This window comes from Dasypus novemcinctus, chromosome 9 (assembly GCF_030445035.2).
Source record: "Dasypus novemcinctus isolate mDasNov1 chromosome 9, mDasNov1.1.hap2, whole genome shotgun sequence".
Taxonomy (NCBI): domain Eukaryota; kingdom Metazoa; phylum Chordata; class Mammalia; order Cingulata; family Dasypodidae; genus Dasypus; species Dasypus novemcinctus.
The window spans coordinates 64,822,391-64,835,277 of NC_080681.1; the positions used below are offsets into that span (position 1 = coordinate 64,822,391).

At 40.9% G+C, this 12,887-nt stretch overlaps 1 protein-coding gene across 14 annotated transcripts in view; it reads left to right on the forward strand.

The window, feature by feature from the left end:
- Nucleotides 1-12,887, forward strand: part of JAK1 (Janus kinase 1) — a 251,790-nt gene that overhangs the window by 15,469 nt on the left and 223,434 nt on the right. For 3 of the 14 annotated variants that reach the window (XM_071217413.1, XM_058303447.2, XM_058303450.1), the window contains exon 4: nt 243-398. The exons of the other annotated variants lie outside the window; for them this stretch is intronic. The gene's annotated coding sequence lies outside the window, so the exon portion shown is untranslated. The remainder of the gene's footprint in view (nt 1-242; nt 399-12,887) is intronic. 14 annotated transcript variants of the gene reach the window in all.

Genomic DNA, 12,887 nt, shown 5'->3' on the forward strand with positions numbered 1-12,887 from the left:
TATAGGTTTTGACAAAAATGTATAATGGCCTGTATCCATCATTGCAATGTCAGGCAGGACAATTCCAAAGTCAAAAAAATGCCCCCTATTCTAAAATGTTGCCTCTATTCTTCCCTCTCCCTCCCCTCAGAACTTCTGGTGGTCACTGCCTTTATATCAATGATACAAGTTCTTCCATTGCTAGAATAATAAGTCCATACTTGCTTTCCCCCCTTAACGTTTGTTCATTCCTCAATCTTAAGGATTTTGGGGTGGCGATGCCCACCCTGCCTCTGATTGAGAGGGGGCTTGGATCCCATGGAGCACACAGATGGAACTGTATTTGCTTGCAGTTGCAGACACTCTCCGCCTCTTGGAATGGGCGTTGTCCATCATCATCCTCTTGTTAGCTGCCCTGGGTGAGTCCAATGAACTGGAGAATAGATGTTGCATCTCTGCTGAGATTCAGGGCTCAAACGGCATATGAACAGATTGAATATTTAAGTCTCTGGGTCATATACTTAGCACGTATAGTGCTAATTATAGGCTCAAATAAAAGGGGCAGAAGAGCCATGTATACGGAAATTATCAATGAGTCTCTGTTACATTGGGGAGCATATATTCCAAAGTAAGGTCTACAGACATGGTGCTGAATTCCTGAGATTTGTCCTGTCTATAGTGTCCAGATATCTCCACATACAAAACTCTTTGGAAGATGTCTTTTCAGCAGAACCAGCTCCCCTCTTGCCCCCACCCTTCACACTCACATGAAAGAGGGCTAGAGGGAGGAGAGAAGTCATCTTTGGGGAATTGTTCTCAAAAAAAGGAGAGTGTTCTACTTGGAGATCTTTTGTCTGAAAATTGGTGAGCTATTATCCCAGCAAGTGGTCTCCATGACCAGCGCCTTTGAAGCCAAACTTAGGAGGAAAGAAAAGAGGAGAGAGAGAGATGATCCTGCATATGGTTGGACATGGATATAAGGGGAAGGGGAGATAAATAAATAAATAAATCTTTTTTTTAAAAAAAAGTTTCTTTGGACACCATAGCCTCAAACAAATCCGTGGAAAGAGGCTTGGGACCTAAGAATTCCTTGCCAGTGCTCCACAGGGGAGCTACCCCCCACCCCCATAATCCATGAGTTGACCCTGTCAGTGCCTTTCAAGAGAGAGCTAACATAACATGCCGCAGAAGTGAGCCGGGATGTGGATGGTGCCCCCAAAGAAGCTCCCTGGCCATTTAGAAAACTTGTCCCCACTAAGGTGAGGCATCTGTGTGGAGAACCAGCCTCTCTTCAACTTGATAAAGAGATGAGCCAGGATTTTGAAAGGTGTCCTTTCAGGAAAACCAACTCAAAGTCCATCAAGGGCATCAGCTCAGGGAAAAGGGAAGGGGTTCAAAGGCACACCTCTCTCCTCTACCCAGGCCCTGGAGCCACAGGCTCACCTCGGTGGAGAAATCAGAGTGCTTTTTACTGAATATTGGATTAAGGCCTTCACCAAATAAGACTTTTAACACCTCCAGTCAGTAGAAGGTCAGTCAGAGATGTTGTTATTACTCAACAGGAAAGGGGTTGGGTGTGTGTTAGAGACAGAAGTAGAAATGATTGGAAATAAAATCATTTGATATTATAGTCTTCATTGCCTTGAAAATCAAAACAATTAAAATTATTTGTTTTAAAAAAATGAAGTGACTTATAAAATATCCCTACAGACAGAAAGTTTCATGCCAATATTTATTCCCCTAGTAGGTCATTGTGCCCATTGCCACTGCCTTGTGAAGGAATGGAAATTCCATTTCAATCCTTCTAACAATTCCATGGTCTGTGGATTCCCACTGCTGTCTCCCCTCTCCATTCTCCATGGACCGGAACGGCCATTTAGTGAGTCAGAAGAATACAATAAGGACATTTCCCCATAACCTGTCTTGTGGCTCATTGTCCTGAAGGAAACTTGACGGTAGGGTTTATCCACTGATACTTAGAGGTTGTCATTCGGTGGTATGAGTGCAAGGCAGTCACAGCTTTGAGACCCGTGGGTTCATTAAGAATATCCAGTGTAGAGCCCAACGGCTTAAGAAACAAAAATATGAATGTTGACATTCACCTGTCTTTGATGATATCAGCCCTACTCAGAAATAATTTGTCAGTCCCATCAGTATTCTGGCTAGGAAGGGACACTTAGAAATCATTTGCTCCATTGTTTTACAAACTGCAGGTTCAAAATCAATTGAATATGCTTTGACCAGTGTTTAAAAAATGCGTTAGGATAGAAAACACCAGAATGCATAGTAGGTAGTAAAGATATTATTTCATAAAATGTTGCATTTGCCTGTTTTGTGTATGTGTGTGAGTTTGTGTGCTGGGGCACAAATGCGTTTTTCACTCTGAATTTCAGTTAAGTTCATAAATCAGTGATCTAAGTGTGACATTCCAGACTGTATTCTAGATTGTAGATCATCTCATTATGTGTTGTAAATCACGGAACTATACCCCAGAGAGGTGAAGTCACTTATCCAAGGTCAGTAAGAGCAGGATAAGAATGAAAACCTAGATCTTAGACTCCGGGTTAATGTTTCCCCTTCTCTTCTCACCTGCCCTGAGTGAACAGTAATAGTTTATATTTAGTGAGAGATGACTGCATGCCAACCACTGTGCTAAAATGTATCATTGTATGTAATTGGGAAGGAAGGCAAGGTGGCGTTGTGTTTTATTTGTTTCAAGTAAATGTTCATGAGTGAGTTGACACAGCGCGAACTTGTGAGTAAACATTCAGAAACTTTTATTGCAATTTGACGGTAATTTTATGCCTGCTGGATCTGTTAATAAAAACATGACTTGTATTTTATGTCTTTTTCAGAATTTCTAGTAATTTGATTGTATTTTACAAAATATCAGTCCACATGGATTGGACATAAGAACAGACTGTTCCTTCACCACATCGTTTGAAAAGCACTGACAGCCCCGGCAAAGCCAACACCCTTGCCTCATAATGTTCCTTTATTCCTTTTAAAATGCCAACTCGTCTGACCTCTGTGTGGAAGGGCCATATTGCTGGACCAAGCCCCCTACAGCAGAGGAGGGGTTATGTTCTGTCTGTAGTGAATGGGGGACTTCCAGTTCTAGAAAGAGCTTCCCTCATCTTGAGGAGGGCTAGTGGAAAAGACACTAACACCAATGACTACCCCCCCCCCCCCAAACCTTCATTTATTTTAGAACTTGCAGAAGCAGGAGTGATGGTCATGTGATTTGTGCTTTCTCCCTCTGGGAAAGCAGAAGGAATTCTTTTCCCCTAAATTTGCCCCATGAGAAAAAAATTCAACAGAAAACAAATTAAATTCTCATTTCCTAAGACTCTCGGAGTGGTGAGAGCCTGAGTGACGGTGCTACAGATGTCTCTAGGAAATCAGGGATGATTAAATGTAGCCTGTGTGTCTCCTTGACTTGCAGGCTCTTTGGAGGAAAGCACACCTCATAAATCCTCTTGGACTGTTTTTTGGCCAAATCCTCAGATTGGTACGAAGAACTGCTTTGAGTGAATCAGTGTGTCTTTGTTTGCATCTTCTGGAATTCTGAAGATTACAGCCAAGGAGTTAGGAAAACTGAGTACTGGATCGAGCATTTAATGAGTTGAACACTTCCTTATGTTTTCCTGGTTTGTTCTCATTACAAGTGACCTTAGTCCAACTCCTAACAACACATGGTTGAGGAATGATCCCTCATGAGGACTATCTCCTGTAAGCGCCTTATTTTTTCATCTTGAATACACTAAAAATTTCTGAAAATTCAGATTAATTTGTTTGGACAATGAAAATAATGTAAGCTAATGCAGTAACTGCTATGTACCCAGTCTTTTACACGTTATTTCTTTGTCACAACACTCCTGGTCAAACGGGAGGAAAATTTAAGCTTGGGGAAGTTAAGTCACTTACATGACGTAACTCAGTTCATACTCAGGTTTCTGCATTTCTAAATTTCCTGTGGACCCTTACAAGTATTCTTGTTTGAATGAGGCAATATATGAACTCCAAGGTCATGACATTTTCTTTGATTCTTTCTACCTACAAACAATATCAGGATCCATTTCTTTTTGTTTTTTTTTTTACTTTGAATAAGCATCACCTACTCAATAATTCAGGAATTGAACAATGCATTTAACTGTAGGTCCTGCAAGCTCAGAAGTCCCTGTGATAATGGCAAACATTGACTGAGAACTTTCTACTGAATCAGTTCCCGCACTAATTTTTACCTGCTTATCTACTTAGTCTTGTCACAGAAACCACTCCCCCACACTCCCTATCCCTTTCTCTGCTTTATTTTTTTTTTCATTACACTTTCACATTCTAACACACTACAATTTACTTGCTTTGTTTCTTGCTGCCTGTCTTCTCTAGAATGTAAGCACCGTGAGGGCTGTAGGTCTATTTAGTTCAATGATAAAAATCTCCAGCAAATAGAACCAAGCCCGCTACCTAACGGGTGCTCAATTATTTGTTGAATTAGTTAGTGCATGAACAGTTCTTAGAGATACACTAGTATCCCAATTTTATAGATATGGAAATTGAGGTTTGTAGGGTTAAATAATGTGGTGAAATGTGGACGCAGTTATTTTTTATTTAAAATCAATTTTTAAGCATTAGTGATAATAACATCTTTCTTTTGCTGTATTGTTAGAATGAAAAACTTAGTATAAAAAAGAGATTAGTTTGCCACTTCAGGTATCTCCTCAGAGTAGATAAGCATTATCTATTTGTTGAATACCTATTTTGGACTTATCTACAGTAGTAACTATTAAGGTAAATAAGATATCCTTTCTGTTCCACTCCATTTTACTGCTCTCAAGGGTTTACAACATAGTAAAGCAAAAGCTCACATAGTGGCTCACTATCACAAGATGGCTTCTTCAGTGCAGTCACGGGCCTGCCTTGAGATAGAATTCCAGAGCAGAGGACCCAGAAGGTATCTAGACCAGCCTCGCATCTGGTGCTAAATCCTGGGACTCAGATCCTCCTTCAGTAGACAGCCTGTTGCACTGATGGACAGACACATTGTCATTGAATGGCAGCATTATCAGAAAACTCTTTATATTGAGCTGAACTTTATCCCCAAATAACTTCCACCCATTGGTCTGAGTTGTGCCTTCTAGGAGCAGACAGAAAAAAATGAAATAATCTTTTCATGTAACAGTCCTTCAAATGTTGGTGTATATATATTCACTCCTGGACTTCACTTGTCCAGGCTCTCCGACATGTGGCATCTTTCCGGCTGTTTTCCCACCTGCTTGCTCCCTTTGGCATGGCCTCCACCTTGTGCACGACCAAGCTAAAAGTGTCATCCAGATGGGAGCCTGTTCACGGAATGTTCTGGGTTCTGGGCTTCTAGGTTCTTGGCTATGTTGCATAAAAGAATTTAAGGACAGGCCATAGGGTAGGCAAGGAAGAAAGTGTGTATTAAGAAACAAGAATACTAGAATGAGGTAAGTACACAAACTGAGTCATGGGCGGTGGCCATGCTACAGGCTGAGGCAGGCATGTGAGCCCCAGGTTAGGCCTTTTAAGGCCTTTCCTCCTCCCCTTTCCTAATGTTGGGGAGGGGGCAGCAGTTTGCTGTTTTGATTGATTTCCTTACAATCCCCACCGGTTAGCTCTCAGGCCCAACGAGGAGGCCTTTTGTTTGGAGGTATCTGGGGCTTTCTCTTGACCCTGGAAAGAGTTCCAAATGAGACCTCATGGCCAGGGTCTAGGTGGCGTCTTTCCGACTTAGTAGCAGGGGCTTTCTGGGCAGGGTCTAATGACCATGTTCTCTGCCAGGTACCAGCTGTGACTCATCTTCCCTTTCCCCTGTACTAACCTACCTCAAGCCCAGTACTCCAGGTGAGGGATTTGGATTATACTTGCTGTTTTTTTTTGTAATTATGTCATGCTAGTGGTCTTCTTGTCTTGAACTATTGTCAAACTATAGTAGGAAGAATGTATTGCATAGATGGAACCAAGGATTGCTGGTGATTCTGATAAACAGTGGAGACCTTTATGGATGCTCTGCCCTCCATTTCTCTGGGCACTCCCTCTGGGCATACCACATCCAAGATAGGTATGATAAGAATGGCCATTTATTGAGTTCTGACTGTGTGCCAAACACTTTACATATACTACCTTATTTAATGTTCTAAAGAACCATATTAGTAGATACTGTTGAACTCCATTTTGCAGTTGAGACTGATATTAAGAGAAGTTAATTTGGTTAATATCACAGAGCTTGTAAGTGGTAGAGCATTAATATGAATTTAGTTTAGTCTAACTCCAAATTCCAAGCTTGTTAAGATGTATTTCCAGGAACTGCAAAGCAGATGAGCATAGTTCTCAGCCTTCCTCCTTTCATTCTCTCTGAAAAACATGCTTAGGAAGACATTTTGAAGGAGTCACAATGTCTTCTTCCTATCCTTCGAAGGTGGAAAGAGAAAGGGAATGATCCAAATTATTGAGCTTCTGCTCTGTGCCAGCTGTTCCATATCTGTTTATTTCAGTCTTCATGACAATTCTATAAGGAGGGCACTATCATCATTCACAGTTTACAGCTCAAGAAACCATGGCTAAAAGAGGATAAAGCTAGATTATTCACACAGACTGGACTCCAGAGCCAACACGCTTTCCAGTGCACCATGCTACCACTCAGAGAAAGTTTCTGATCCTTTCCAGAGGGTCACTTCTAGACTGTTCTCTCCCTATGATAGTCTCCCCTCTCCTGTCTATCATTTCCAAATTTAGTGACATACCAAATTACCAAAGTGGAAAAGGGGTGAAACCCTCACCAAATTAGAGGAGTATTCATTCATTATTAAGAGCTTCCCAAATGCATAGCTTTGGGCCAAGGGTCAGCAATGAAAGCAAAGTAAGAAGTTGGCTGAAGTTATTAGACAAATTCATTGCTAAGCCCAGATATGGACCATCATATCCCCTTCTACCCCAGTTGTATGGTCCCATACTTGAATTTGTCATTGTGCAGTGGCTGCTGCTAAGACTTGATCATTTAGCAACGTCCACTTTAGTGCCATGGATCCATCAGCCTTCAAACTGAATTAACTTATTTTACAAATCAAATTATTTCGGAGCTACTAGTAGGAATACTGCCAAATCACATTGCTATTCTTTGCATTTGCTTAAAACTTAAGTGCTCACAAAATACTTTTTACTTACATTATTCCATTTGACCCTTGTAGCAACCTGGTATATATAGGTGGTACAAGGGTTTGTAACTGTATTAGTAACTGTATTAGTCAGCCAAAGGATGCTGATGCAAAATACCAGAAATTGGTTGGTTTTTATAAAGGGTATTTATTTGGGGTTGGAGCGTACAGATACCAGGCCATAAAGCATAAGTTATTTCCCTCACCAAAGTCTATTTGGAGCAAGATGCCTGCTGACATCCGTGAGGGTTCAGGCTTCCTGGGTCCCTACATTCCAGGGTCTTGCTTTTCTCTAGATTCAAGGCTCCTTTCGTCCTGGGGCTGGTCTCTTTCCTCTGCATGCTGACTTCCTGGGGCTCCAGCATAAGTCTTCAGCATCAAACTCCAACGTTAAAACTCCAATATCAGAAACCCTCAACTCTGTTCTTTGTCATGCCATGCCATGCCAACGCCCTAATCATAACTCAATCATGACCAAGTACAGATCAGATTACAAACATAATCCAAAATCTATTTTTGGAATTCATAACCATATCAAACTGCTACAGTAACCATGCTTTACAAATGAGGAATCTGAATCTCAGGCTAGGACACTTGCTCAGAACCTCATAGTCCTTAAAGGGCAGAGTCAGGTTACCACTCACTGGAGCTGTCAATCTGCACTTGCACTCTTGTCCTTTTCCCCTTCATGCCTCTCTTGTCTCCCAAACTTTTTGTTTGCCTCTCCCCTTCCCATTGGCCTCTTAGCCAAGTCACTGGCTCAGAAAGTACTGAGCTAGACCAAGCTGGTACTGCTCTTTCTTCACATTCCACTCTCTAAGCCGTCCAGTACCCTAACTTTCCATAAAATAAGTGTGTGATGGTTTGTAGGTTGGCATCCATCGTTGCCTTCACTTGAAGGTCCCAGTTGACTCTGCAGCACCAAGCTGCCATAAACAACTTTTCCCCAGCAAGGACCTTGATATTAATCCTAATGTCATAGTAAACATAGTAACCCCCTTGAAAAACTTGCAATTTCTCTCTTAAGTTCTCTAGGGTGGACAAGAAACTGAGAAATTGCTCTGGAAGCCAAAGCTTTCTTTCCCCTGACTCAGCTCACTGAAGTAACGTCTGACTGAAAGCCCACTCTGCCCTTTGCCAGTGAGCAGAAGCCTCCATCTCTACACCTCTGCAAGACTGCTGCTTTAGATTCTTTTTTTTAAAAGATCTTATTTTTTATTTATTTCTCTCCCCTTCCCCACACCCCTTCCCCACCCTCCAGTTTTTCTCTTTGTCCATTCACTGTGTGTTCTTCTGTGTCCGCTTGTATTCTTGTCAGCAGCACCCAGAATCTGTGTCTCGTTTTGTTGTGTCATCTTGCTGCATCAGCTCTCTGTGTGTGCGGTGCCATTCCTGGGAAGGCTGCACTTTTTTTGCACTGGGCGGCTCTCCTTAAAGGGTGCACTCCTTGCACGTGGGGCTCCCCTACACGGGGAACACCCCTGCGTGCCATGGCACTCCTTAAACACGTTAGCACTGCGCGTGGGCCAGCTCCACACGGGTAAAGGAGGCCAGGGGTTTGAACCTTGGACCTCCCATGTGGTAGGTGGATGCCCTATCCATTGGGCCAAATCCGCTTCCCAGCTTTAGATTCTTGATGATAAAAGGTAAGAGATGTGGAAATACCCGTTCATCAAGGTTCAGTCAGGGAACCACAGTCACTGTGATTTTATAGGATATGGGGTTATTATAATTGTGGGAGGAATTGGGGAAGTGAAGATCAAGAAAGGGAGTTTGAGGATCTGAGAGGGAGCAACTAGCCAGTCAATCAAAGAAGCAGAGCACTTCCAGGTGCCAAAGTGTGACTCACCATGAAGGGGACTCCTCTGGGTTGCTCTGTAGAGAACATTTGCTTCTGTGTGTTCACAGCCAAACCTATGGTGGTGGGACTGGGGATACTGTTGCTCAACAGGATGACTAGCCATTTAGCAATGTGGGACGTGAAGTAGAGGAGAGTGGGGACCAGCTAGAACCCAGGGGCCACATCGGCTTCTATCTGTTATTATATCAAACTACAACATTCAAATGTCCTGTGCTTCACTTCCGTCTTTCAAATTTCGCTCAAGTTCCTCTTTGGCTAGCTCTAATCCTGTACCATAGAGGGAAGAGGATTCTGGGAAATGTAGTTTAGAGCCTAATTATGCTGACACATCACTACAGTCTACCTTTTGTCAGCTTAGCATCCATATGCACCTTTAAAAACAAAACACATTTAATTTCCTAATAAAGACAACAACAAAATCATGCTCTGCATATAACATGAAATAGCTATTCCTCATTCAACTGAAAACACCCCAACCTTCTCCCTGAAAGAGGATACACAAAGTCCCAGATGTCACTTTATCAATGTTGAGGGGATGATCTTTATTCTTCTAGCCAAGTCACATTCTGCCTTTGGTAGCCTATAACTTGAATACTGAGATATCAGGTTAATTATTATTAATATATTTTATATAAGATGATAGGAAAATGGAAGAGTGAAAAAGAAAAAGAATATATATATACTTAAAAGCAACAAAAAGATATGCATAACTTCTGCACAGTTACTGGATATTTCTAACTTCCAACTTCTGGTACCCATTCTGTATTCTCTTTTACTCAGAAAGCACCCTAGTTGGTCATGGTTCTTTGCCCGGTGGGGCGAACCAAACCTTCATTTATGAGCTAAGAGGCATCTGGCCCACTTTCCTATATCATCCCAGCCTCATACTTTGGTGGCTGAATATGATTGTTTCTCAGATTTGTCAATGACTTGTTCTCTGGTCCTTCAACTTCCCTTCTGGTCCTCTATTTCTCCAGCCGCTCCCACAATTTTGTAAGGTCTAATTCCTGTAATAAATTCCATATCCCCTAACAATCATGGTAACTCTGCTCTCCTGGGTAAACCTTGACTGATACAGTTATTGGTACTGGAAGTGGTTCCAGGGAACAGAAAGTTAAAACAAGGACACAGTGGATCCCATGGGGTATGTTTGTCCATCCATCATTGCATCTGACCTTCAGAAAGTTAATGTCTGCTGCTTCACTGTCACCTTTCCAAACCGTGCACACTTTCCTCTTTTGGTCAATTCTAACCCTGAACTGTATGGGGAATGGGATTCTGGGAGGCCTATTTCAGAATTTTTGATACCTCACTGTTTCCTGCAAAAAATAATCCATTCATAACTGCTAAGTACCTTCTTCTGTATAAGGCACTGTGCTAGGCCCTTTTGTAGGAGAGAAAGAAGTGGAAAACACAGAAATCAATTTGGTAGAGTAGGAAGATCCAGGTTCAGAGAAAGGCAAACCTAAATTTGAATATAACTTCCGCTAACTCTGTGAGTATTAGAAAGTTCGCTATCTTTTCTGAACCACAGTCCTCTCATGTGTTAAATGAAGCCAATATTACCTCCATTGTAGGATGGGAATTAGAAATTATATATTATATATTATATATTATGGGACATATAGTATATATAAAAATGGTAATCTAAATAAATAGTTTATGTCCCTGAACATGAGACTGAAGTCATTTGAAAAAATAAAGATCTCTGGTAAAGGTAAGAACATGTATATCTATAAATGCCAGTACTATTGTATTTTTGGTTTGTAACTCTACTTACTTTTTATTTCCTACAGGATCTAAAAATCAAATGCATTAAATGTAATGAAAAATTAGTGGTTTGGATTCAATGTATATTTGTAATGAGCACTACATAAAGTGGGGACAGAGATGTACAGGAACATAGTTTGTATATACTATTGAAGTTGATATTAAAGCAAAGAGATTGTGATAAATTTAGGGTGTTAAATTTAAGCACCACAGTAACTACAAAGCAACTATCAGAGAATTTGAAAGCTCATAGAGACAGAAATTAGAATACAATTTGGGGGCAGGGGAGAATAGGGAGGTAATACATAATGAGTTATAGGATTTCCTTTGGGAGATAGGAAAATGTCAGTAATGGAGGGTGGTGAGGATAGCACAACATTGTGAATGTGATAAAGTCCATTTAGTGATATTCCTGGGAATGTCTGAAATGGGAAAGTTTAAGTTGCGTATATGTTCCCACAATTTTTAAAAAAGGGCAACTAACAAAGTAAATATCATCAAATGCAATCCATGTATCTGAATGGGCTCTAGCAAGAGAGGAGAAAAGGCTCAATGGGCCATTTGGGGGACATAGGAAAAAAATGGAATATAGATTAAAAGTTTTATATCAATATTAAATTTCTTGAACTTGACAACTGCACTTAAGGTGGTCACATAAATGAATATCCTTATTCTTAGGAAATGTACATAGCTGTATTAAGTGTTCAAGGATCATGATATTTACAACCTAACCTGTAGATAGATGGATGAAATGATGTGGCAAGTGTGGCAAATTGTTAAAATTGGTGGATGTGGGTGTCTGGACAGTAGGGGTGTGTTGGAGTTTTCTGTATGGGATTTTTTATCCTCTAAGAAAAATTATACCTCTTGTTTCACAAGGAAGAATGGATTTTTAGGTGCTAAAAAGCACTGATCGAAGGTAAGACTCAATTAAGGGCTCCTATCATTTCTAGGGCTTCCGTTTGCTTTTTGGCAGAGAGGGACTGGAATGTGATTCTGAGTAGCCATGTGAGGTGGTTCAGTATCCCGGTTTTTCTGAAACCTATTGTTTGGTCGATCTGATTAGTAAGCATACTTCAAAAACAGCCAAGAAATAAAATGACATATGCACACCTATGGATTTCCATCCATTACACCATCCTTTTCTGATAAATATTTTCAAAGGTGTCTTGGTTTGCCAGAGCTACTATGCCAAATACCACAAACTGATTTTAGCTTAACAATAGGAATTTATTGGCTCACAGTTTGGAAGGCTGGATGACCAAGATCAAGGCATTGGCAAGACCATTCTCTCTCCTGGATTCTGTAGTGTTCTGGTGCTGGCTTACTGCAATCCGGAAGCCTCCTTGACTTGCGTCTCTGCCTCTCTTACCTTGGTGATAGCTCTCCTGGGTCTGCGCTAATGGTTTCTGCTGACTTCCAGCTTCTGTCCCCTCCCGGTGGCTTTCTCTGACTCTGGTTTCCAGTTTCTTTATCAGGCCTCCAGTGAAATAAATTAAGACACCCTGATTCAGTCAGCCATTTCTTAATTAATAGTTGCCTCTTCAAAAGGTCCTATTTACAAATGGTTTCACACCCACAGATATGTGGGTTAAGATTAAGAACATATGTTTTGAAGGGTTTATATAATTCAGTCTACCACGAAAGTCTAGGAAGAAAAGTCTGGGGGGAAAAGATCTGTATCAGTAAATATGTGCAAACTTCACATTCGCTTCCTTGAGGCTCATGCACAGGTGTTCTCAGGAAGCCCCCAAAAGATTTCAAAGACATACTTCAGACCCCTTTGATACTGTTTTATCCCCAATCCCGCACAAACTGAGAACCCATATCCTTGCTTCTAATAACCTCCCAAATTGTGTTTCTGAACATATTCACAAGACATCAAAGTATTAGCAAAAATACTACATGGTAGTCGAGGAATATTTTGGAATATTGAGCAAATTATACGCCTTTTAAATTTGTATATTTGACAGTCCATACATAATATGTTTGAAGCATGATACTATTTCTTAACACTGGCAATTAGATGGACTTTGAATGCTAATTTTGCAAATAGTTTTAGGTTTTATTAAATTTTCAAAATTTAAATTAAAAGTCAT